Source organism: Amblyomma maculatum, chromosome 6 (genome assembly GCF_055883805.1).
Source record: "Amblyomma maculatum isolate TAMU_Amacu chromosome 6, ASM5588380v1, whole genome shotgun sequence".
Classification (NCBI taxonomy): domain Eukaryota; kingdom Metazoa; phylum Arthropoda; class Arachnida; order Ixodida; family Ixodidae; genus Amblyomma; species Amblyomma maculatum.
In genome coordinates this window covers 25,901,982-25,925,765 of record NC_139349.1, presented here as the reverse complement: position 1 = coordinate 25,925,765, position 23,784 = coordinate 25,901,982, and the positions used below count along the sequence as shown (strand labels likewise).

Below are 23,784 nucleotides of genomic sequence, written 5' to 3'. Positions count from 1 at the left end.
ATTTCGGGGCAGCTTCTGGGTTTTCGGTGTCATGTTCTGTCAGCTTGTGACTATAGATATTACTCATTCTTAGTTCATTTACGAAAATGTTTATCGCATGGACCTACCGGGGCGTAGACGTTCCTTTAATGTGACATATGTTTCCATTGCTCACAAGTGTATTAATGCCGCCATTATGAAATATAGCAAGTCAGCTGTACCTTACTCATGGTTAAATATACAGCGTTTTAAATGTACTGCTAGCCGTATTATCGCTTCCCCTGTGATGCCGATATGGAGGTGTGGGTTCAAGATAAATAAATACAGATGGACTTTAAGAACGCACACACTTGAAACGTCCAAAACGCAAAGAATTGGAAGTAAACAACTCACGACAGCACAGAGGCATGTCTGTGTGCATTATGTCGTTATGTTGACACGTGTGCATTTTTTTTTTTTTTTTGCCTTCCTTGCATACGTGCTTGCGTGGCTGTCCGACAGTGTTCGTCATACTGTTAAACTATAAAAACACGATCCCTTTTGCACTGCAGTCGCGTGCTTGCAGGCTTGCAGCTTTGACGGCTGCCTTGATATAAAGCTTCAACTTACTACTGTTATTCCTACTGCTACTGTCAATTATAATACTAGCATTTCTGTTACTGTTTCCATTCCTCCTCACTGCTACTGGCACTACAGTTACGAAAACTATAAATTCTAGGGGCACTTTGGATCACTAAACTGCGATGAGGTGAAAGCCTTTATCGCGGCTGTGTACTGAAGCCTTCCACTATGACACCTCTTTCTCTCTGTTTTCACTCCCACCTTCGCGACGAATAAAGCCCCGCTTTAATCGAGCCGTATGAACGTGCCTGTGTGGCCTGGGAATAACGGGAATGCAAGGGTCTTGGCAGGCTGATTCTGATATCACCCTCCCATATTAAAAGAGAGGGCCGAGTTGGCAGCTCCTGTCAAACTTAATGTCAGGAAGCCCTACGTTCAGTTAGTGCTCGGCCATGTCAGCTGCCATCTACCACTTCCCACGTACGAAAGCGTTGTACGGACGGACGGACACGGTCCGCGAGCATGACCCATTAAAGGCTATCGCCTTAATATCTCCACTAAGTCTACTACTGCCCTAACTACTACTACAGCGAGCAATATTACTACTACTACTACTTCAAGGAGGTTATCTTGTACTACTTCCATGAAGGTTAGCTGGAAGTTATATTTCGTCAATTTGCTCTATTCTTAATGATATTTCGTCCCGATAGTGTTTTAGGCTAATAAAATATTTTATCACAAACTGCTTTATATATGCAAACAACAACAAATAAGCTTCGCTGCTCACAAGAATGAGTCTAACGTAATCAAGAAGCACGCTAAGCAGCAAGAGGAGAGAACAGTTGCCATGAACAATTTACAATTGCGAAGGCCCTATTTCCCTAAGACACAAGCTTCTATAGCCTAAGCTATAACAGCAAATACGACGAGTTAGAAGGTCCACACATTCGAGAATAGCGGAGAAAAAATAGAGAGCGAGGTCTCGAATAGAGGTACACATGGAAAGACAAAACCACGCTGACCGCCCGAAATGATAATTAGCCTAATTAATTGGCCCTTCCAACTGGGCGCTCGCACCGATTGGACTGAATTCTGCCAAGTCGCGATTGGATGCCATGCATTATTCATGAAGCAAAACCCCCTACTGCTCCCGTGACACGCAAAGAAATGTTCAAACAAGGCACGATAATCCTATTAAGGGGAGTTAGAAGACAGAACCCGTAGCGGCAAGCCTCAGCCAGCTTTCGACAGCTGTTTGTGGTGTCTTCGAGTTATTGTTTTCTCTCGGAAAGTTCTTCATTTGCAAAGAGCTTGCCTCCGCAGAAAGACGGTACGCCACCTGACATCAATGACAACGTCGAAGCTTATTTTCTCTCCTGTCCCGCGCCTTATTACGTCATTCGCACAATAAGAAGTGCAAATACCGCTGATACGTCCTGACGGACCAGCTACTACCACGGAGATGACAAAAAAAAAAAAAGAAAGAAAGATAAAACCATTCCGAGGACTCATAAAATTGCAAATGGAGATGTGTGGGAAACTACAGCAATGAGAAAGTAATGGCGGTCGTTTAAGCACGCCTTAAACCTAGTTGTCGGAGCGAAAGCTCTGTTGAGCATGGTTTTTCTTGGTTCAGCTAGATTGTACAAGGTATGACGGTTTGAATTAGACGGGCACTAAAGATTCGCCTTAAGAGCAGACGCGATAGCGACTTTAGCATTTCATTTTAATGTCTCTTCTGGGTTTTATTTTTTTATTTGGAGGGGAGGAATGAAGATGCAACATCTGCCTTACTTTTTCGTAAACACCCAAACCTAATTAGATACAGGTCATTCGTACCCAGACAGGCGAAATCTGAAGTTGCACCCCAAGTATTAGAGCATGCACTCTAAAAGCTGACGTCTATACATATACGCTGGTCTTCCTCCCAAGTGTTCTCTTTTAATTAGAACTCCTTCCGCGCCCAGCACCAGTATGCACCTCGTAGGACACGGTGTTTCTTTGTACATCCAATTATTCATTCATTTAGTTTTATTTATCTGTTTCGTTCGTTACTTAGTTTGCTTGTTTTGTTTTTGTTTGTTCTTTTTTATCCTTTCTGCTCGAGCCCTCCCGATCAACAAATGAACCCGACATGGCAAAAAGTAACTGCAGACCTGCACCAGAACTACAGTATTGCGCAGTTAATTCTTTGCGTTCGAGCTGTCACTCATACGAGAATTTTCGATACGCTCCGAAAGAGCGCAGAGGAAGAATAACTCCTCATTTTAATTGCGCAGTTGCATAATATGGTATAATAATGCAGGGGCAATGATCTTACCGCTAGGTGAGGACCTCAGGAGGGTCTCCAATTGACAGAAAATGTGCACTCACCTGCAACAGAAAGGAAACAAGCATCTGTCAGATATGAAAGCGTTGTTTGTCATGGTAGTATTGATTTGTTCACATCCTTATTCGCAGCCACAGACTAGGACGAACAGGTTATAAGTTATCCTCAACTCCACTGTATTTCTCTTCTCGTCCCGCTTCCATGTGGGTGTGGTCAAGAATATGACGTTATCGCTCATCGGGACCCTCAAGTAAAAAATTACTGCCACTTTAGAACGCGGCTGAATAGCAATCTCAACAACTGTGATGGGGATGATACCTAATTGGACAGATGCATCTTTTGCAAAAATAGCCGGGCACAAGGTATTTAACCTTGAGGAAGCCCTCTATGGTGCTCTCAGTGTAATATTCACCCTCTGTATAAGTAACAATACTAAATATTATGAGAAGTTTTCAGCTTGACTTTAAGAATAGAAGCAATAGCATCTTTGACACCGCCTTTTCATTCCACAAATGTTTTTTCTTTAATTTTGATTGTTGAGATTTAAAACATTTTTAAAATCATTATTACTCTAACGTGAGTACACTCTCCAAACAATCATTAGGAACTCACGCGCACTATAAAACTGTTCACTATAGGTACTCCGTATACACATTTGGTACCGTCGACCCTTCTCACCATGAACAAAGACCTCATCCGTAAGCTGCACACTGATACATTGTTCGTTAAAACACAGTTAGAGAGAAAGGTCATTTTTGTGTCTGCGGTAAATTGCTGCCTCTGTGATATTTCAGACAGAATTTAATGTTGTTTCATCAGTTGTAGATATGAGATGTTCTTTTGTGATATTTTGCAATGAACATTGAAAAAGTGGTTTAATTTGACACAGCAGATTTCAATGCACAGCACTGGCATTTGTTGGTGATCCTTTAGACATGCCCTTTGTACTTGGCCTATGCAGTCTTTGGAAAACGCGCATGGACCGCAATTCCGAATATGTTGCATCTGCAAGCGACAACTTCGACATGATTATTATTCGTTTAAGGGAATTGTATGCCCAGACTTTGATTCGAACCGGACTGGTACTCCCTGTAATGTTGTGCTTCCCGCTGCCTATAGTTGCTAATGTATGACATCTTATTTGTCTCCCGCTCTGTCTCCGCGTTGATTTTACATTGCTCTGCTCATAGTTTCTACAAAGTTTATGTATATAAAATATTAGTTCCTAGTATTAAAACTATGTTTAGAAAAACGGCCGCCGCGTGCCCGCCTGGCATAGAGAAGGCCTTATTCCAAACCCCAATGGTGATGAGTTCATTTTATTGAACTACTTATTTTTCCCAAAACGTATTTTTTTTTTATTCTGTTTACAGGAATGGCGATGCCTTTGAGATCGAACAAGTTGTCTAAACAATCGCGTAAGATGCCCCGGCAGACATTCTAAGCACTGCGGTAAACAAATTTTCTGTCTTGTACGTTTTCTCATTGCTTCAGTGTTGCATTCAGAGCAGTCCTGTGAAGTAAATCTATATTACGTAGGGTAGTCAGTAGCAGATAACCATCAATATACACACAATCTTTAGAGCGTTCAACGTTGAGAATGAAACAAATGAATTTATAGTAACTCCGCTCTAATAATAAATTTCCCGTCTGTATTCAAAATTAGGAACAGAAAACGACAATACTCTACAAGGAAGCCGCTGCAACGTAAAGAGAAGCTAAGAGTCCCTTTTTCCAAAGCTGAGCTCCATCATGCGACTTTAATCACAGCACGAAGCTGGCATGAAACAAAGAAGGTATGCGAAAACCAGTGCTACTCTAGCTGTCTTCATTCTCTTTATGAAAGCGCCTGCACACTTCTCAAAGCACTTAGACGAAATATTAATCATCCTGGCAACTGCTTTTTTTTTAAGTAATTTCACAATTCCAAACAAAACGTAAACGTTTACAAACGCACGCACAAACTCGAAAACCAACCTAAAAGGAGGGGAATGTACAAAAAGAAGAAAATTTGAAAGCAAAACGTGATTTTAGCGCCTTTCCGCGCGTTTCGACGCGACATTAGGGTCATGACCTAGTGATATGTACGCAATGCAATTCAGAACTCGGGTTTTTTTTGGCTACAAAACTTCTTTTATCCATAATTGGGAACTGATTCCCATGAGAACGACCGATCGAAATCATACAGCAGAGTTGTTTCCTTAGCGAGGGCTTTGTTTTTTTTGTTTTGTTTTTTTTTTTTGCACAGTTTGTTATTTGAGCAATGCGTAAGAGAAAGCAAGACCTACTTATTCCGCTTCAACCAACGCTGCGCCACGCAACAATAGAAAATGTGGACTTCGATGGGCGTAGTAGTAAACAGCTCTGCCTAATTTTGTACACTTTAGGGCTTCTTAGTGTGCATTGAGGCATCCAAAATTTTCCCGCCAGAAATCAAGCTCTGAGAATGTTTTCCGCATTCGCCTAAATGCGGCCGCTTTTGCCAGAAATCAAGCTCATTGCCTCCGGATCAGCAACCGGACGTCGTCAGCCAACACAGTAATTACCTATTTTGCTTCACGGAAATGGCTGTCTCCATAAAGGAAGTGTAGGCAAAGGCGAAATGAATTTAACTAGGAGCATAAATCAACTTAGAACGACAGGACAAGGTCGCTAAAGCCTACCGCAGTTGATATTGATCACCGGACCTTGATCGCTTCATTGTGATCAATAGGGTTATCCAGCTACAACTGTGTTCGGAGAAATGTCTAAGTCTTGCTTGAACTGAAGAACCCTCCTCTATTTTGCCCATGACGAGAAATAAACAAAGAGAAGCTCTTCGACAAAGAACTAAATTAGCCATCAATGGAACTGCGCTGCCATTGTAATCTGCGATATGGAAGGGGTTGATGAAGTGTAGAGAGAATGCAGCATAAAAAAATATTTACTAAATTAAGAATAAAATTAAATATGCGATCGGTACACTGGGATAAACATGCTTGAAACAAAAATTGAAAACAAAAACATTTAAACCCCAACCTTCAGATTATAATGCACGCCTCTTTTACAACAGCATGATCAAAATAAAACTTTTTACCGGCCAAGGACCGCCCATAGCATGACAGCGGAACACGAGTTATTAGATGACTGTAATAATCGAGTAGCGGGACTCTTCCGAAACGAATGATCCACTAAAATAATGGTATCGCATACAATAGCAGAGGAGCGACCGTGGCAGGGGCAGCAGAACAACATATCTGCTGTTCGAAGCTTAATGAAAGGTTATTGCAAAAGCCAGTAGAAATGACTGACTCTGCTCAGTTAACACGTGACGCAGTGCGAAGAAAAGTATCCAGACATGTCGTAACGACCTTTTTTCCTGCCCACAAGAGCAGGTGGTCCCGGCGAGCACGGAATAAGTAGAACTGAGCTTCGGACGGGAACTAGGACTCGCATAAAACAGAACCTATCCGCTGTGAAACGACCCGAAGGCAGCAAACGAGATATCGCGTGAAGAACGAGGCTCCGCGAAAGCGCTGTGTCCTCCTCTCGAAGTGACCGGCCGACTGTCCCCAGGGAGGCATACGGACTAGAAACATGGCCGACGCGCAACAACTGGCATAAAGCCCTGCGCGGTCGTGGCGCACATTCTCTAGAGGCATTAGACTCGCTCACGGCTACTGGCCGAGACAGATAAACCTAAAGAAATTGGTTGTGTAGATTGGATCCTCCCAAGCAAACACACAGAGCGACAGATACTTCTAGAAAGCGGAAGAGCGGGCAGCACCTAGACGCCCCAAGAAGCAACCACCGCACACTTCACCGATCGACAGCAACATAGGGAACCGTAGAAGGCAACAGACCAGGCGCGACTTCCCACTGGGCCCAGCAAAGGAGCGAACGAGCGAGGTGTGCCAAGAGAGAAGACAAAGCAAAAGCCCTAGAAAGAAGAATGTGGCGTCACAAGTGGCTGTGCCGCTGGGCACGCGGGTGGAACTGAGTGCGCTCCCTGTATCCCTCCTTCCATCTCCTGTCCTCTGCGAGGGACAACGTAGCATCCAGGGCCACCGCGGAATTCAATTTTAAACAGGAAACGACGCCGTTGTGTTTCCCGGGGGTCGGCGGCGCGCAGGAAACGTACGCTATATACGCTGAGATGCTGCGCGACCATCCAAGACGCATGGGACGGAGCGCCCGGCTTCTCCCCAAGCCGGCTTCACGCCTAGCGATTTGCTCCGAAAACTTTTTTCTTCCATTTTCCTCCCCCCTCCCCTCCTTCTCACGCACACACTACTCCCACCCTATTCGCCCTTTTTTTTTTTTTTCATTTCTCCCTCGACTCCTGGGAAATCTACAAGCTCAGGGTGCGAAACTCGTTAAAAAAAGGTCGGTCCCGGCTCAGCGCGCATGCCTGCCCGCCTCTCCACACGTGCTTGCGTTCGCCAAGAGTTTCCGCCTACCCAAGCTTTAACTGTCGCATCCATTCCTCAATCCCTATTCCCTTTCTTCATTTTCCTCTAAGTCCCATGGAAAAGAAAAAAGCAGACTCTATTCCTCTCTTCCAAGTAACTTCGAGGGAGCAGCTAGTGCGACACGCAGCCACAAGCATGTCCGAACTCGCACTTCCAGTTTTCCACTTCTGTTTTTTCCCTCCTCTATTCCTGCCTCCCAAAAAGCCTTTACGGTGAAATCCTTAGGAGCCCAGAAATTGCGAACTTGTACTTCGTAAACAGGGCAGCTATGCGAGGGAAGAATAAACATCGAGCAAATAAAGCCATCCCGCATTCCGTGATTCTTTTGGCATCTGGAGTAACAAAGAGTCACAATCCCTGCAATGACGGCAGAGACAGCCAAAGGGAATTGAAATTTCGTGGCGGCGAGAGAAAACGAAGGCTCTGTGATGCAACAATGGGGAGTCAACAAGGCGGCAGTGAAAGGTTCTTGATGAAGCATGGCCAGCTTGCTTCTCCTATGGGATATGAGTACCCTTTATTTAAAAACAAAAAAAAAGACAGCAAAATGTTAATCTCGTCTCGCGCAAATGAAGCATTACTAGTTTCTTGGCGCCATTGTTCGGGGAGTCCCTGGCTCCCTAGACCAATCAACCCTTCGCGACAGTGTCGTGTCGAAACCAAAAGAGGGTAAGGAAGAAATACGAAAAGTTGGGAGGCGATATGAAAAGTTTGTAATCACTGCAAAATTATCAAGCGCCCGCCTTATATTCACTTCTGCGAGTCTATTTAAATCGTTAGTATCCTGTTGCAGAGGATTATCGACGAAAACAATGAACGCCATAGACAGGTCCCGGTTGAAGCCTAAGCATTCTTTCTGTGATTCGCTGCAGATAATTCACGATCAGTCGGGTCAGCGATTAAAAAAGTGTGGCAGACTTCAAAAACGAGTACAGGCTTTTCAGCGCTCCTAATTACAGCACATGAAAAACGATGTAACAAAGTCAAGAGATAAATGCTGGGAATAACGTTTCTGGTCGCAGATGACTGAAGACTAAGCATGACGAATTTGACACTGAGCGTGTAACCAGGTGCGGCAAACGCAAGCATTCATATCACTAAATAACTGCACAATAAGCAAGGCATCTTGCCTTCTTTTAAATATCAATGGTTTCGTCTTTGTCACAAAGCCTCCAAAAACATAGACGCGGGGCAGATTGTTGAAACTAATGGCTGTTCTGGATGACTACAGTATCTCAAAACAGAAATCTAAATTTCCAATTCATCATCACTCTACCGCTTTCTGCCCAACTCCTCCCACTCAGCTAGGCCGGCAAAACATAACCTGGAAATTCCCTAAACAGCTATTTGCCATATCTTATTCAAATATGTTCCCTTTTCAGTTCTTTTTTTACGCTGAACTGAAGTCGCTGTTGTTGCGCTCTTAGCTAAGCAGATTTTGTTTATAATATTACAAGTAGGTGTAGCTGCATGGTTTCCTTTTATGTATGCCTCATTATCACTGGCACGTCACAATGTTTCGCCACCGCAAGGTCGTATAGATAATAAGGCACCGCTCTCATTGCGGCCGTTGTAGATATATTTGGCTCCCAAGCTTATTAATGTGGCTAATAGGGTTGCAAGAAAGCTCTCTACGTATGCAGCAGTCACTGACGCGGACCCAATGCAAATATATCTAAAGCTGAGCCGGTAAGCCTGATTTTCTGTCTCTACAGCATAAACTAGTCTTGCCACTCCCCATTTATAGCCCAAGCACCTACGACTGAAAGTTGATTCTTGAAAATTGTTAAATAGGTCGCAATGATACATTACTCTCTTATTAGCCGCCACACGGTTACACACGAAAGCTATAAAGCTTTCAGAGAAATTGAAAAATGCATCCCATCCAGGCTTAAAACCAGATACTGCCACCTGGCCGGGTTCTTCGCTGTATCCTGACCTAACAGAACAAACCAGAATGACCGATACATCAGTGAGAAGGCGAGAGTGAATTTATCAGCAACTCGAAGTGGATTTGCAACGTACTCTACCTTAGAAGAGTCCCCTCATTACTATAGCAACATCATTCCCACTTCGAGTTGCTGATGAATCCGCTCTCGCCTTGCCACTGATCTCCTAGCCGCCTTAGCTAAATCGGCTGGTAGAGCGACTGCGCCGGACAGGCGGTGATCCCGGGTCAGAAGATCAGATTAGGACGAACTTATCAGCTGTAAAGTTTGTGACGAATAAGTAGAATTCTCCTTTGTAACAACGTGACTTCTCTCCTGCGAGTGCTAATGAGTATTAATTCCTTAAATATGAATCTACTCTGCACCTATAGCGTAAAAAAAATCTTAAATATTATCTTCTGATATTTCATAGTTTTCATGTGTAACCCATCTAATACCATTAATTCCAAGCAAACTTATCAATGTAAACAGCAGTTCGCGATCTGGTTCATAATGGAAGGGTCAATAAATGCCTGAAAGGAAGAAGCAGTCGATGCACTAGTCGCCTAATCTTACGAGACTACCATGGATTTATTCCGAAAGAAAAATTAGTTGCATCTACCATCCAGTACTCTCCGAGTCAGTCATGATACCTAATGTGCATTTCACTTATTTATCTAGCAATAAGGTAGGATGACGAAACAAGAATGTCTAATTCTTGAGAAAAGTGATATCTACTTTCACGCTGCTAACATTTCAATATTCGTTTAAGATACACTTCCCCGTGATCACGAACTTCAGTCTTTGCAACTCTGGGTGCAGTAATTTAATTGTCGCACCCTGCCTTCCGCCCTCCTTTTCTCCTCCTCCCCCTTCAGCTCTCATTATTCATATTCCAAGGTTGCTGTGTTTTCTGCACAATGCGAGAGGCGTTCTACTAGACACTATGTCAAAGAACACGAACATCTCGCAGAACACTATCAATATTTATTGCTGAGCTGAGAAAGGTGACAGTTTATTGGCTTGGATTACAGCGGTTTGTGGAAGGGAAAACCGCCATCTGTACTCGTCTAAAGGACTTTAAAGGACATCCCATTTTACACCAGAACCCCCTCCCGCGTTTAACAGGTTATCAGCTGTGATCTTAACGGCTTCCCTGAAACCTTGCAAGGAAGTAGGCTCGGAAGCCAAGAAAAACGTAGGAAACATTCAATTGAATTGCGTTTTGGCTACCATGGCTATTTTCGGTTTCTTCGTCTCACTGAATGACGTTACCAAAATAATAGGAAAGGCGTCGGGAAAAAGGGTCCGGAGAGAGTGTCTCGGACCGGGAGTCTGAGCAGCAAGTGCTGTGACATGGCGGCGTGACAGGAAATGATAATGCACCATCTGGCGCTGGCAGTGTTCGCTTCGTGCAGGAACCAAACATCGTGCTTGTGTATGCCAGAGTAATTCAGAAGCTCTAAAAGATTCCAGAAACGTTCCTGCGTACCTCAGAAGAGCTGTACGAACGTAGTAATTCAAGCGCTGAGAAAGCACGCCAAATGAGGCTTGATGGTGCGCGCGTTTTATTTCAGTGAGCCGCGGACATTCGCTGATAATTCTATGTGATAAGGAAACCACTTGCTCGAATTTATCTTCGATGTTATATGCATTAGTCGTCTTTTTTTTTTTTTTGTTTATAGAGAAGCAAACTAATTTATGGCTTATCTAGATAATACATAATAACAGAAACTACAAAAGACAAAAAAACTCAAGCAGGAGCCGTGCGCACAACTCAAGCATATCACTTCAGCTGATGTACAAGCTAACAAATTTTGAGCTATTCCTTTGTTCTTCAGGGATGGAATATAGCACAGGACACAGGACGAAGGAAGAGAAAATGAGACAGGGGCGCTGTGTCTCGTCTTCCCTCTCTTCGCCCGTTGTGGGTTTGTGCTGTTTACCAGATCTGTACAACTTAAACGTGCTCGCTTATCTGCCTATTAGCGCCTTCAGTATTGTTTGAGATACCAATGTGGCATTATTGATGATCTACAATGCCACAAGTGCACCGTCATGTCCAACGCCGCTTTTTATTGGGTGCGACACTCTTGAGCCCTGACAAATTTACACTATATAGTCCTCAGCTTTTTCTTTTTTTAAAGTAAAGCATACAGGCAGAAAACTTCCGGTACATGATATATGCTGCTCTTTTATATACTGATACCTCTACTAAAACCAGGTAAACCTCCACCAGACATCGCATCGTACAAGCCAATAGTGTTGGCCAGTTGCGTAGGAAAGGTCATGGAGGGAATTATTCTGACGCCTGTCGGTGGCACTCTTGGTGTAAAAGGAGCCTACGACAACGTCGCCCATGAAGTCATCCTTTATGCGCTGGAACCTGTGGGCAATGGTGGTCGAATGTTTGCGTGGATAGAGAGCTATCTGAGCAAAATATTTTTTATTCAGTACGAAGATGGCTCAACTCCAGAGTATTGTACCCACCGTTGTGCGCCCCAGGGTGGTGTGCTTAGCCCTACTTTCTTTAATCTAACACTTATCGCCCTCCAAGAGAACCTCTCTCCCAGAGAACCTCCTTTCCACCGTCCAGATATTGTTGTACGCTGATGACATCTGCATTTGGGCCTCCTCTGTGACGCGTCTCCAGGTACGTGCAAGACTTCAACGGGCAGTAACACTAACTTCGTCTGATCTTCGTCTCAAAAGTGCGCGCTAGTGGCATTTACACACAAACCTATGAATCAATATCCGGTATGCATCAACGGTCATAACATTTCTTACAACAAAACTCATCGTTTCCTAGGAATTCTGATAGACCACAATCTATCATACAGCCCACATTGCATCCTACAGAAAGAAAAATCTAGCACCTATCGATTCACTCCGATTTTTTGCCTCAAATCCAATTTCTTGGCGAAAAATCATGCCGCTCGCCAGTTCAGTCAATGCCGGAGTTGTAAAGAGCATTGCTTTGGGGATTCTTGCTGGTTTGGTTGGTTTGCGGGGTTTAACGTCCCAAAGCAACTCAGGCTATGAGAGACGTCGTAGTGGAGGACTCCGGAAATTTCGACCACCTGGAGTTCTTTACCGTGCCCTGACATCGCACAGCACATGGTCGCTTTGCTTTTCGTATTCTTGCAACAAAATATACCCTTATATTCAAAACCATGCAAGACTAATTTGCGTGCACTCCAGACAGTCCAGCGGTCAAGCCTTTTGCACATGCCTCAGTCTCCAACGAAGCACATCAACATTGGGAAGCATTGTACTCGTCAAAGACAACCCGCTTCCGACGTACATTGTTCTAGGCTCATTGAGAATAAATGCACATCATATTTCAAGAACTCCAGGTCATCATTTAGCACCTGTGTCTCTGCAGAAACCACATTCTGCCTTTGCAAAAGTGATAACAACGCAACAGTCGTCCATCCCAAAACAGTTCACCCCGGCAGCACGACCTGCCTCTCCACTGTGGTGCCTTCGGTTCCCATGAGGGCGCCTTGCTATAGCCAGGATGGCGAATGGATCTAATTTATCAACGCCCGTTCATAAGCGACTAACACTGTCCATGCTACACTTTGAATATTGCGACCGAAATTACGTCTATACGGATGGTTCGGTAACCTCAACTAGTTCTGCTTGCACCGTGGTCATTCCTGCAAGACACGCTGAGATTAACCAACTAATTTTACATGCGGCAACCTCTACTGGGGCAGACTTGGTAACACATTTTGCGGTTGTAAACTGTATTTCTGAACAAACACCTCATAAGTGGGTTGTCTTCTGTGACAGTAAAGCTGCCCTACAACGTCTCCAAGTTTTCTTGAGCAGACTTGTAGTGGAGGTAAGATATCTGCATCACCACACAATAGACGCGGGTCACATGGCTAACAGGTCGTAGTGGTATTGCTAACAGGTCGTAGTGGCTAACAGGTCGTAGTGGTATTGCTGTCAACGTATTAGCTGATGATGATGCTCCATAGACTCTCAATACAGCCAGCGTTGTCCTGATTCCACCGCTAAGATGCGACTCAGCAAGACACCTTCTGCTGATTGCCCGAAATGACAGTCGTTATCGACCTCTGTGAAGGCTGGACATCACGTTCGCATCAGTTTGACCCCTTATTTGAACAGCGAATGCCAGTCGGCGCCCTCCGCCGTGATGCTACGATGTTGTGCCACTTGTGGCTGGGAGTGGCGTGTACTAATGCATACTGACATCTCATCGCAATGAGAAATGTAATGAAACTATTGGGCACATACTTTGAGATTATTCTCGGTTTGAACGAGAGCTTGCCATTTTTCGTTTCATAGCCCTCTGATATCTGCGCAATTTAAGCTGAGTCCTTTTCGTTAGCCCCCCTGCCGCCATATGAATAAAGAGAATGTTATCGTTCTTCCAAGATCTCGATACTCAAGGTTATAAGGCATTGTGTATACGGGAGGCCTGTTTTTCTAGCGGGGCATCTACAGCATTTTTTAATCAGCATTTGTCTGACCTTCCTCAGCTGCTCCTACCACTTTATTGCTTCTGGTGCTCTATTTATTTCGTTACCGTCGGAACGCCTGTAAGATTACTTCCGGTTTACTAATTGTGGAATCGATTTCCGTCTCCGAAAAATAAGAAAAAATGCTCTTTCTACTTCCCGTGTTTTAAAAATTGCTTTCTTGCTTGCTACAGTTGTGTTTTAAGACACATACGAAAGTCGTGCTATAACGCGCCAGACGCGCTCTATGTTTATCAGGAGCGAATTATAAAAATTGATTCGTCAGCGAGCTAGAGGAAAGGAACGAGTAGCGGGCAATACGGAGAAGAATCTAAAGTGGAATTTTTCCAGGGCGCAGGTTGATACTCAAGGGCTGTTGGGTGTGCATGCTGTGTCTCCCTTAAGAGTAAAGACCTCCGAAGCAAAAAGGAACAGCAACAGCAGCGAAACGGCTATCCCATCAGCGTCAGATGGCGTGCTATAAAACGCGACGGAGGCTCGGAGGAAAAAAAAAAAGAAAATATCGAATATGGCCGAAAAATTGCAGCCCAGAGCGCATATATTAGAGGACGCCTTCAACGTTATCTGGCGCCAGAGTGAGTCGACTTCGCGTCGCCATCGCTTGCGCGGCTGTAGAATGCAAATGAAGACGAGCGCGAACCGGGGGTGGCAAGAAAATCATTTAAAAGAGTGAAATCGGCGGAGCAAGGAAGACTAGAAACTGTTCTCTTTGCCGCTCTCATCACTTGCGCAGCTTTCCGCCTTCATTCATGCGGCCACTTCACGTTTTCCCGTTACAGTCAGCGCAGCGAAGGCAATATCGCGCAGAGGCTCCTTCCTTCCCTTGCGTAGCACAATGTAATACGGTGCAGTCTGGCACGGCTCATGCAGGTGTTTTATTCCTTGCAGTGAAACAGGAGAAGGTTGAGCGCACTAAGCCCCTTCCCGAATAGCAGCGTCCTGTGGCGCTTCGCAGAAATAACCAGCACGAAACAAGTAATAATCACTCCGGAAAGCAGTCACAGAATACAAACACGAGGGAATTACCTGCATGGCAACCTTACGACTGAGCGTTGCTCATTCTCATCAGCGCATGAATTTATGGACATGGCTTGACAGGGTTCTCATGACTGTATATTTTCCTGCGGTAAACTTTATTATCCGTGTGTGTGTGTGTGTGTGTGTGTGTGTGTGTGTGTGTGTGTGTGTGTGTGTGTGTGTGTGTGTGTGTGTGTGTGTGTGTGTGTGTGTGTGTGTGTGTGTGTGTGTGTGTGTGTGTGTGTGTGTGTGTGTGTGTGTGTGTGTGTGTGTGTGTGTGTGTGTGTGTGTGTGTGTGTGTGTGTGTGTGTGTGTGTGTGTGTGTGTGTGTGTGTGTGTGTGTGTGTGTGTGTGTGTGTGTGTGTGTGTGTGTGTGTGTGTGTGTGTGTGTGTGTGTGTGTGTGTGTGTGTGTGTGTGTGTGTGTGTGTGTGTGTGTGTGTGTGTGTGTGTGTGTGTGTGTGTGTGTGTGTGTGTGTGTGTGTGTGTGTGTGTGTGTGTGTGTGTGTGTGTGTGTGTGTGTGTGTGTGTGTGTGTGTGTGTGTGTGTGTGTGTGTGTGTGTGTGTGTGTGTGTGTGTGTGTGTGTGTGTGTGTGTGTGTGTGTGTGTGTGTGTGTGTGTGTGTGTGTGTGTGTGTGTGTGTGTGTGTGTGTGTGTGTGTGTGTGTGTGTGTGTGTGTGTGTGTGTGTGTGTGTGTGTGTGTGTGTGTGTGTGTGTGTGTGTGTGTGTGTGTGTGTGTGTGTGTGTGTGTGTGTGTGTGTGTGTGTGTGTGTGTGTGTGTGTGTGTGTGTGTGTGTGTGTGTGTGTGTGTGTGTGTGTGTGTGTGTGTGTGTGTGTGTGTGTGTGTGTGTGTGTGTGTGTGTGTGTGTGTGTGTGTGTGTGTGTGTGTGTGTGTGTGTGTGTGTGTGTGTGTGTGTGTGTGTGTGTGTGTGTGTGTGTGTGTGTGTGTGTGTGTGTGTGTGTGTGTGTGTGTGTGTGTGTGTGTGTGTGTGTGTGTGTGTGTGTGTGTGTGTGTGTGTGTGTGTGTGTGTGTGTGTGTGTGTGTGTGTGTGTGTGTGTGTGTGTGTGTGTGTGTGTGTGTGTGTGTGTGTGTGTGTGTGTGTGTGTGTGTGTGTGTGTGTGTGTGTGTGTGTGTGTGTGTGTGTGTGTGTGTGTGTGTGTGTGTGTGTGTGTGTGTGTGTGTGTGTGTGTGTGTGTGTGTGTGTGTGTGTGTGTGTGTGTGTGTGTGTTTAAGGCGCGCGCTCGGGGCCCGAATCCGACTCAGCTGGTCGGTCGGTCTGTCGGTTGGACAACTTTTGTTTCCATTGGCAAATTTCTCTTTCCCGCCCCCGGCTCGCATGCTGGGGAAGACAGGGAGTCGTGCGTCCGCGGATTAGAGGCTGGCAGGTAACTCTTGGCTTGTTGCGGCTTCTTCCACCAGATGGACGGTGCGCCGCTGTATCGCAGGGTCCGTGCTTCGCAGCAGGGTATCTTAGGCTTCTCTACTTGTAATATTTTGTGCTATCCCTGGAGATTGTAGGCACTCCCAAATTATGTGGTCGAAGGTCCCTCTCTTCCCACAGTGTTTGCACTGATCATTGTACCTAAGTTATGGTACCGAGTGAGACTCCCAGACAGGGTTCATAAAGGTACAAGTTTGTTGCCGCCTCCACGTGACAGTTTCTCTATTATTTAGGCTAACACATGACGGGGATACCAGTCTACGTCCCAATTTATAGTGGTCGATGATTTACCCGTAATTTTGCAGACGCTCATCGTAGCCCAGTGTCCGGGGGCTCGACGTCTACCCGGAAGTAGAAAGCTTGGCTAGCTCGTGATTAGGGACGGCAGCGTGAGCGGGTGTCCAAATTAACTAAATGTTTCTATTCAGCGTTGTTTGGGTGAAACTTTTGGTGGCCTCCGGCGATATCCTCGCCTTTCCAAAATTTTTGATGGCAGTTTTGCTGTCTCTAATTATGAACTTGGCTTCCGTTCCTACGCAAGCTATCGCTATCGCAACTTCCTCCGCAGTCTCTATGTTGCGGCCTCTGATGGCTGCTTCGGATACCGACGCCCCCCGGCCATCGACTACCGAGGCTACCGGCGAACCTGTTCTGCCACTCAACGCATCGACATAGATTACTTCCTTCGCTTTCATGTTTTCGCACCATCGCTCTAGAGGTTCGGCTCCTTTTGGCCCTTTTTCGAAGTTAAATTCTGGATGCATGTTTTTGGGGAAGGGGGGTGCTACCGAGTCGTTCCTACTGTCTCCACTAATTGTGACCCTTTTTTGGATTCCTGTCTGGGTTTAGTCCTACTTTTGCAAGGATCACCCTGCCCGTCTCGGTCGCGATTAGTCACTCTAACTGGGAGACTCGCGCTGCCTCCGTCAATTCTACCCACATGTTGTGCACCTCGAGTCCGAGCAGTCGTTCGCTCTATTGGTGCCCATTGGCAGCCCTAGCGCCTTCTGAAGCAAATTGGATCAGACAGTCGAATTTCTCCTTTTCTCTGGCCTTGATGTCGAAGTAGGTTGTGGCGTAACCGATTCTGTTTATTACGTACGCCTGGGTTAGTTTTAGTACCTTTCTCTCCTTGATGCCTCTTCCTTTAGTTGCGACCCTTCTCAAGAGCCCGGGGGTTTGCATCGCGTAACTAATTTCTTCAGGACTTCTCCGTCATGCCCGTGAGTTTTGATGAACATCCCCAGGATCCTGACCTCGTCTACTTTTGGCAACGGTTTGCTGCCAATATGCTGAATATGAAACTCCCCGCTATTCTTGCAGCGGAAGTAGTTTGGGTTATATGCGAACAACTCCGATATTTGCGGTGAGCATGAAAGTCCCCTTTCATTCGCGTAATGGACAATCATGTCTTATCGCTGACTGCAGACGTTCCTCCGTGCTCGCATCTCTCCCCTGGTTAATTCAGAGGTTGATATCATCCGCATACATGCTAAAATTAGGCCCCTTGATTTGGTTAGTTTACAATTAGGGGGCCTCGCATCGCCACGCGGTCAGGGTGTTGACGTCCAGTGCGCCCTGTGCTTGTGTCTAGCGCGGTATGAGTGTATCAGTGTTTTACGAGACGAGAACGCCTCCTGCCACGAAACAATATATATATTGTTAAGGGAAACTGACCCAGCACCTCCACCAAATGTTAAGGGAAACTTACACAGCGGTAAACGCAAGATAATTCTCAGAAGCACACACCACCAGCACGAACCCAGCTCAGCCTGAGCGTCGTCTTCTTCACAACACACCACCAGTGCGTCGTCGTCATCTAGATATTGCGCACCGTAAATATATATATATATATATATATATATATATATATATATATATATATATATATATATATATATATATATATATATATATATATATATATATATATATATATATATATATATCACAGTTACACCGCGGAAAATGTCCATGACCTTCTATAGTAGCCCAGTTTTGGGCCAGCAACAACTGCGTTTCCTCTTAAATTGTCCAATCTGCAAACTTCCGACCGCCCTTGCCATGTTTGCTACCTTCCCTTGGAATCCATTCAGTTACTCACAAAGACCACCGATGATCTTGACTTCGCATTACATGCCCTACGCATGCCCATTTCACCTCACTGAGGTAGACTAGAATGTGGTTAACACGCACTTACGGCCTGATCCACTCTGCACGCTTTCAGTCTCTTGAAATTGTGTCTGCCCTTTTTTACTATTTATCTGCCTCCCCCTCAATTTAGTTTGAAACATTTTCCTTGGTTTCCATGTTTCTTCCATTTAGGTGAAAAAAATTGTACTCGCTCACAAGAAAGTATTGCTACAATTTTGTTTCAGAGTGAAATTAACCTCTTAACCCATTAAACTGACCCGATAATTTCTGTACAACTAAACTACCATATAGAAACTAACAAATAATTAGGCCACTCTAAAAACATTTCAGTTCTTACTTAATACTGCGGTGCCTATGCCACTTAGAGCGCTTTTCAATACACTGAAGCAGTGGATACACAATGAGAGTAAATGTACAGGACCGTGAACTATTTTCATGATTGGGCAGATAATTATACCACACAGTTCATAAACAGACTAAGGCTTGGGCTGTTCAAAAGTTTTCGTAGTGCTCCACAAATTCTAAATGAACTCAAACTTGAATAATTCTAGACATAGCTGAAGTTTTACGCCGCGGCTGCAGCTCGCAAGCATGAAAGGGATCTCTTCTTAACCAAAAATCAATGTTCCTCGAGCACACGCCCCCTTGATGCCACTGCATGTGACCCAGTCAAGAGGCCGGAGTTCTTTCGAGCGTAGATTGTGACGCTCTCCACGACTTTTTCTTCTTGCCTTCAACTCCGCCGTTCTCAATTTTCAATATATTTCCAAGAACCTTCTTCCGCTGTCCCACTTCCTCAGGCCTTTGTTTGTCCTTTGTTGCCGGTGTCCCGAGAGAGACAGCCGGTTTCATCTTTTTATTTAGGTCTTCATCATTCCCCGTCCTTTCTTCCCTAATGGCTCTGCCATAAATTAAAATGTCCGCTGAGACGCCGCACAGTCTACCCGCCACTACAAGCTTATTTTGCTCTTATTTTGTTTGAGACTCTGCTGTCTTATGCTGCTGTCACGCTTGTGTTTCAGTAAGAATGTGGCCAGGGAACATAAGTTCGTACGCAGAACTGGCACTTTTTAAGCCATCGTCCGGAAAAGCTAACATCTTTTTCTTCAGCAGCTAACAATGAGCACTTCAAGCGTTTAACCTACCGTAATGAACGCGTACACCGAACAAGCGGTTATTTTTTGCCCCTTTGGTGAGTATACCGATAGGTTCGTTCTTTCCCTAAGACGTCTTGGGGAGGGCGTCAGGAGCGACTCCTCTTCCGCTTTGTTTTTTTTCTGGCTGAGCGAGGATGAATGACCTCCGCCGCATTTTCTCACCACCTCGTCCTCTCAGGTTTTTTTTCAGCAGGGCCTGTGCCTCCGGTCGGCACTCATCGACTATAGACGAACTCTGCTGAACTTTTCTCGCCCTTGATAAAGGGCCAATGGTGATATCAGGAAGATAAGGATGCGCATTTAACAATAATTCAATGTGTTACGAAACGAAATGGAAGCGTCATCAGCGGATTGTTTTTATTTCATACACACCCTTCCAATTTTATAAACTGGACGCGCGAGCGTCGACCGTACGATGGATCGCCGTACGACGCCATACGATGCGCAGTACGACAGATCGCAGCTGCAAAATTAGCGAGAACACGCGCAAGCGTGTAATAAGCAGTGCGGTGCAACTTTCATCTACACGACTTTTGCAGGAACCGGACCCAATCTCACTTGCATTTCTAAGGCGAAAGCCTTTCTGGGCTCATGGGGAATATTTCGCGTATGCGAGATATATCCGCGATATTGCGCGAGGTGTGTTGCCGAGATGTGTCTGCGAGGTTCTTCGAGATTCTACGAGACGTGTAAGCGAGACGCCACAATAGGTTCTGACGTGAACATAATTTCCCTGGTAAGGACGTCGAAATAGTTTCTGGAGACTAAGGCAAAGAAAAGAAAGTAGTGAAATTATAACGAGTGCATAAACATGAGAGATAGAGGAAGAAGAAACAAGGCAGACAGAAGAGAAAGAAGCAAAAAATTTCGCCATTAAGATCTTAAGCGAAGATAAGTACAATGCTGTAATTCATTTTTTGTCGCTTATCACTTTTCCTTCTGTTTTATTGCGATAGCAATACTGCGCCAGATTTCTAGCCATCGTGTGATCCCAGCGGAGGCCACGCTTGACCTTGAACAGCAGAGGAGGAGGAGGAGGAGGAGGAGGAGGAGGAGGAGGAGGAGGAGGAGGAGGAGGAGGAGGAGGAGGAGGAGGAGGAGGAGGAGGAGGAGGAGGAGGAGGAGGAGGAGACTGGTCATCATCATCATCAGCCTGATTATACCCACTGCAGGGCGAAGGCCTCTCCCATATTTCTCCACTTAACCCGGTTCTGTGCTAGCTGCATCCACTTGACCCCTGCGAACTTCTTAATCTCATCCGCCCACCTAACTTTCTGTCTCCCCCTGCTACGCTTTCCTTCCCTTGGAATCCAGTTTGTTACCCTCAGCGACCATCGGTTATCCTCTCTTCGCACTACATGTCCTGCCCATGTCCATTTCTTCTTTTTAATTTCCACTAGAATGTCATTAACTTGAGTTATTTCTCTGACCCACTCTGCACGCTTTCTATCTCTTAATGTTACCCCTACCATTTTTCGTTCCATAGCCCTCTGGGTTGTCCTCAACTTAAGTAGAACTCTCTTGGTTAGCCTCCACGATTCAGCCCCATAGGTGAGTACAGGCAAGATGCAACTGTTGTACACTTTCCTCTTGAGCGATACCGGTAAGCTGCTAGTCATAATCTGCGAGTGCTTGCCAAATGCGCTCCATCCCAATCTTATTCTTCTTGATATTTCCTTTTCATGGTCTGGATCTGCGGTTACTACCTGTCCTAAGTAGACATATTCGCCTACTATTTCCAGTATTTCGCTACCTAATGTAAACTGCTGTTCCTTCCCGAGGCTGTTGAACATTACCTTAGTCTTCTGCATATTGATTTTCAAGCCTACCATTCTACTTTTTCTGTCTAGGTCATCAATCATTATTTGCAGTTCATCCGCCGAGTTGCTTAGCAAGGCAATGTCATCAGCAAATCGCAGATTACTGAGGTATTCTCCATCTACCCTTATCCCTAACTGCTCCCATTCCAAGTCTCTGAATACTTCCTCTAAACAAGCTGTGAATAGTACTGGGGAGATTGTGTCTCCTTGCCTAACACCTTTCTTTATGGGAATTTTATTGCTTTCTTTATGTAGAACTATGGTTGCTGTGCAGCCACTATATATATCTTCCAGCACTTTCACGTACGGCTCGTCTACCCCCTGATTTCGCAATGCTTGCATCACCGCCGAGGTTTCAACTGAGTCAAATGCTTTTTCGTAATCAATGAATGCTATGTATAAGGGCTGGTTATATTCCGAGCATTTTTCTATCACCTGATTGATGGTATGGATATGATCGATAGTAGAGTACCGTTTCCGAAACCCTGCTTGATCCTTTGCTTGATTGCAGTCTAAGGTTGTCCTGATTCTATTGGCGATTACCTCCAATAATAAGCTCCTATGATAAGCTCCATAAAACCCCGGCCCTCAGTCACCAGCGGCTGCGGAACAACTGACCACGGCGGCGGTCAGACCTGTGACGCAGCAGGGGGTGCTAAGAAAGCCTGGCTCCGCTGGACAGGCCGCCATTGGAAACTGACCCTGGCAACGTTTAATGCTAGAACCCTTGCTAGTGAAGCTAGTTTAGCAGTGCTGTTAGAGGAACTAGAGGGCATGAAATGGGATGTCATAGGGCTTAGTGAGGTTAGGAGGCCGAATGAGGCATATACTGTATTGAAGGATGGGCATGTACTGTGTTATCGAGGTTTACCAGAGAGGCGACAACTAGGGGTAGGTTTTCTTGTCAATAAGTATATAGCGGGTAATATAGATGAATTCTATAGCATTAATGAGAGGGTTGCAGGCATCGTAATTAGGCTTAATAAGCGGTATAAACTGAAGGTTGTACAGGCCTATGCACCTACATGTAGTTATGATGACCAGGCAGTTGAAAGCTTCTATGAAGATGTAGAATCGGCAATGCGAAAAGTAAAGACGCAGTATACTGTACTAATGGGCGACTTCAATGCCAAGGTAGGGAAAAAACAGGCAGGAGACAAGGCAGTAGGTGACTATGGCATTGGTTCTAGGAATAGCAGGGGGGAGTTACTAGTTGAGTTTGCAGAGCGCAATAACTTACGAATCATGAATACCTTCTTCAGCAAACGGAAGAACCGGAAATGGACATGGAAAAGTCCTAACGGAGAGACTAAAAATGAAATCGACTTCATAATGTGTTCAACCCCCGCCATTGTGCAGGATGTAGAGGTAATCGGGAAAGTTCGATGTAGTGACCATAGGATGGTGAGGTCCCGAATTAGCCTAAATCTGAAGAAGGAACGCAATAGATTAGTAAGAAAGAAACCCATCAACGAATTAGCGGTGAGGGGGAGGGCAGAAGAGTTCAGAATCTCGCTACAGAATAGGTTTTCAGCTCTAACTGAGGATGGCGACATTACCCTAGAGGCAATGAACAATAATTTCAGAGATATCATTACTGAGTGCGCAGTAGAAGTAGGCGGTAGGATAGTTAAAGAGGATACCGGTAAGCTGTCTAAGGAGACGAAAGATTTGATTAAGAAACGGCAGAGTATGAAAGCTTCCAATCCAACAGACCAGATCGAATTGGCCGAGATATCAAAGCTAATCGATAAGCGCAAGGTGGCCGATATAAGGAAGTATAACATGGAGAAAATTGAGCATGCTGTAAAGAACGGGGGAAGCTTTAAAGCGGTAAAGAAGAAATTGGGCATAGGCAAAAACCAGATGTATGCGATAAGGGACAAGGCGGGCAACGTCATCACTAATATGGACAAGATAGTCAAAGTAGCCGAGGAGTTCTATACAGATCTCTACAGTAGCCAAAGTAGTCAGGACCGTAGTGAGATTGGCGGTAGGGAAAAACAGTCAGACGTTCCACCAGTGACGAAGGGCGAGGTCAAGAAAGCACTAGAAACTATGAAAAGGGGGAAATCAGCTGGAGAGGATCAGATAACTACAGATTTGCTGAAGGACGGGGGGGATATCGTGCTAGAAAAACTGGCCACCCTGTATACGCAGTGCCTGGTGTCATCGACGGTACCGGAAGCATGGAAGAATGCAAACATTATCCTCATTCACAAGAAAGGGGACTCTAAGGACCTTAAAAATTACAGACCAATCAGCTTACTGTCTGTTACGTATAAGGAGACTGGTAACTTACACTTTTGCGTCATACTCCTAAAGGATGAGCTTAAGTGTCCCAATAATGTAGCACTTTACACTGATAGGGTGTGATAGGGGAATAATGTAGCAGGCAGAAGAATCTTCCGCCGTTGCTATCGCAATTCAACTA

At 45.2% G+C, this 23,784-nt stretch overlaps 1 protein-coding gene across 5 annotated transcripts in view; it reads right to left on the bottom strand.

Annotated features, from left to right (window-relative positions):
- qsm (Zona pelucida superfamily protein qsm) overlaps positions 1–23,784 on the bottom strand; it is a 304,012-nt gene that overhangs the window by 82,907 nt on the left and 197,321 nt on the right. Inside the window, exon 1 of one of the 5 annotated variants that reach the window (XM_084606243.1) lies at positions 2,861–2,879. The exons of the other annotated variants lie outside the window; for them this stretch is intronic. The gene's annotated coding sequence lies outside the window, so the exon portion shown is untranslated. Of the gene's footprint in view, positions 1–2,860; positions 2,880–23,784 lie in introns of those variants that run through there. 5 annotated transcript variants of the gene reach the window in all.